The sequence below is a fragment of the Megalobrama amblycephala genome, unplaced genomic scaffold (assembly GCF_018812025.1).
Source record: "Megalobrama amblycephala isolate DHTTF-2021 unplaced genomic scaffold, ASM1881202v1 scaffold489, whole genome shotgun sequence".
Taxonomy (NCBI): Eukaryota; Metazoa; Chordata; class Actinopteri; order Cypriniformes; family Xenocyprididae; genus Megalobrama; species Megalobrama amblycephala.
The window spans coordinates 76,260-79,758 of NW_025953407.1; positions in this window are offsets into that span (position 1 = coordinate 76,260).

Here is a 3,499-nt window from a genome sequence, read left to right on the forward strand (position 1 = left end):
TTTATCTATCTGTCTATTACTCAGTCTGTTTATCACTTTAACCATCCATCCTTTACTTGATGTTTATCCATCCATCCATCCATCCATCCATCCATCCAATTATTTACCCCTTCTCCCATTCTTCCATCCATCCATCTGTTCATCTGTTTATCCCTTCATTCCCCATCCTTCCATCATCCATCCATTCACCTGTTTACCACTTCATTCCCTCATCCTTCCATCCATCCATAGGTCCACCTGTTTACCTTCATTCACCCATTCTTCCATCCATTTACCTGTTTACCCCTTTATTCCCTATCCTTCCTTCCATCATCCATCCGTTTAACCCTTCATTCCCCAATCCATCCATCCATGTATCTGTTTACCCCTGCAACCCTTCCTTCCTTCCATCCGTTCACCTGTTTACTCATCCATCCATCCATCCATCCATCCATCTGTTCACCCCTTCATTTTCCCATCCTTCATTCATCCATTCAACTGTTTACCCCTTTATTTCCCCCATCCTTCCATACATCCATCCATCTACCTTTTTACCCATCCTTCCATCCATCTGTTCACCTGTTTACCCCTGCATTCCCTCATCCATCCTTCCGTTCACCTGTTCATCCCTTCATTCTCCCATCCTTCCATCCATCCACCTGTTTACCTCTTCATTCCTCCATCCTTTCGTCCATTCACCTGTTCACCCCTTCATTCCCCCATCCACCCATCCGCCCATCCACCCACCTGTTTACCCCTTCATTCCCCATCCTTCCATCCATCCATCGGTCCACCTGTTTACCCCTTCATTCACCCATTCTTCCATCCATTTACCTGTTTACCCCTTTATTCCCTATCCTTCCTTCCATCATCCATCCGTTTACCCCTGCAACCCTTCCTTCCTTCCATCCGTTCACCTGTTTACCATCCATCTATCTGTTCACCCCTTCATTCCCCCATCCATTCATCCATTCAACTGTTTACCCCTTTATTTCTCCCATCCTTCCATACATCCATCCATCTTTTTACCCCATCCTTCCATCCATCTGTTCACCTGTTTACCCCTGCATTCCCTCATCCATCCTTCCGTTCACCTGTTCATCCCTTAATTCTCCCATCCTTCCATCCATCCACCTGTTTACTCATCCATCCATCCATCCATCCATCCATCCATCCATCCATCCATCTGTTCACCCCTTCATTTTCCCATCCTTCATTCATCCATTCAACTGTTTACCCCTTTATTTCCCCCATCCTTCCATACATCCATCCATCTACCTTTTACCCATCCTTCCATCCATCTGTTCACCTGTTTACCCCTGCATTCCCTCATCCATCCTTCCGTTCACCTGTTCATCCCTTCATTCTCCCATCCTTCCATCCATCCACCTGTTTACCTCTTCATTCCTCCATCCTTTCATCCATTCACCTGTTCACCCCTTCATTCCCCCATCCACCCATCCGCCCATCCACCCACCTGTTTACCCCTTCATTCCCCATCCTTCCATCCATCCATCGGTCCACCTGTTTACCCCTTCATTCACCCATTCTTCCATCCATTTACCTGTTTACCCCTTTATTCCCTATCCTTCCTTCCATCATCCATCCGTTTACCCCTGCAACCCTTCCTTCCTTCCATCCGTTCACCTGTTTACCATCCATCTATCTGTTCACCCCTTCATTCCCCCATCCATTCATCCATTCAACTGTTTACCCCTTTATTTCTCCCATCCTTCCATACATCCATCCATCTTTTTACCCCATCCTTCCATCCATCTGTTCACCTGTTTACCCCTGCATTCCCTCATCCATCCTTCCGTTCACCTGTTCATCCCTTAATTCTCCCATCCTTCCATCCATCCACCTGTTTACCTCTTCATTCCCACATTCATCTGTTCACTAGTTTACCCCTTCATTCCCCATCCTTTTATCCATCCAAATGTTTACCCCTTCATTTCCACATCCATTTACCTGTTTACCCCTTCATTCCCCCATCCTTCCATCCATCCACCTGTTTACCTCTTCATACCCCATCCTTTCATCCGTTCACCTGTTCACCCCTTCATTCTCCCATCCTTTCATCCGTCCATCCACCCACCTGTTTACTGTTGGGGATAAACAGTTTAGGACCCTTGAAACCAGATATGTTGAATAAAGACCCGGAGTCAAAGTTTTAAAAAAAATAAATTGAAGAAAAATTTAATGAAGAATAGTTTGCAGTTTCATCAGCAGAAGCCAGCTTCAAGTCTCCCATGGAGTTCGTAGGCCGCTCTGCATACATTCACATTTCCACAACAATTACACTCTAACAGAGTCAACTAACTACGTCATTACTTCAGGTTGGATGATTCTGATTGGCTAAGAAAAATAGACAAGATTAGAAATTTTCCACACATGGACAGATAGTAAGAAGCATATCTCCCTTCGTCACGGTGATGACGAGGGGGACCCTGGATTTAGGTACCGGATGTCCTTTTGGGGTCATGATGTGGCGTCTGCTGGTCTCAAGCAGAATGCCAGTTGTCCAGTACAAAGGGACCTGCACAAAACTCTTAGTACACATACACAGATACACATGATTCACAGCTTCTTCAAGGCTGAAGTTGATCTGAGCTCTGCTCTCAGCAGGAAACTTTCCCCAAAACATACTGATAACATGTTCTTTTCTCTTAGTGAGAGGTACAGAGGAAAATAGATGCTTTAACATATATTGTTAAGTCATTCAAATAATTTAACAGAAATATAAATGTTGATTAATAACTTAAAAGATATATATTGAAGCGGCAGTGGATTCCAGAATCCACCCCTTCAGTCCCCCCTTAAAAGGCCAATGTGAAGTCTTAAACACCACATCTGGTCTTAACAATTTAGGCCGCTTCAAAATTTAGCATTGCTCACCCATGATCTCCTGGCACGTTACAATTGTATAAAATAGACCATAGGTTTTCCCTCGAAGGGCTTAACTAGAACAGAATATTCTACAGAGCACATAGGGCATTATTGACCTTCAGTCCTTACACATAGTCGTCTTTAAAACAATCTTTGTGATTTGGTTTATCATCAAATTTCTTGACTACAAAGCAAATACATATTTATTCTCTGGAAGCCGGGCTAAATGAGCAAGCACTGTTACTGCATTCCTGGCATGGGCCAGACCCTCAGTCACTCCTCAGATACTAAATACAGACATTGCCTGTAATCATAAACACCAGGATCTATACACTGGTTTTTAGAAAAAATATAATTTCCAATTCATTATATATTACAAGGTGATGGATCGTAAATCCACTCCTTTCACTATACCCTTATAGATAATTTTTAATATTAAAAACAAAATTGTGGTCTAATTCAAAATAAACAACAACAAAAAATAAATAAATAAATAAATAAGACCCATCATAATCCATCTAAGTATGTTTAAGTTTCTTAAATCATTGCACCACCTTAATTGCAGAACATCTTTTAAATCTCTTTTTTTAAACACCTTTAAAAATAGAAATAAAAGAAAACAAATTTACAT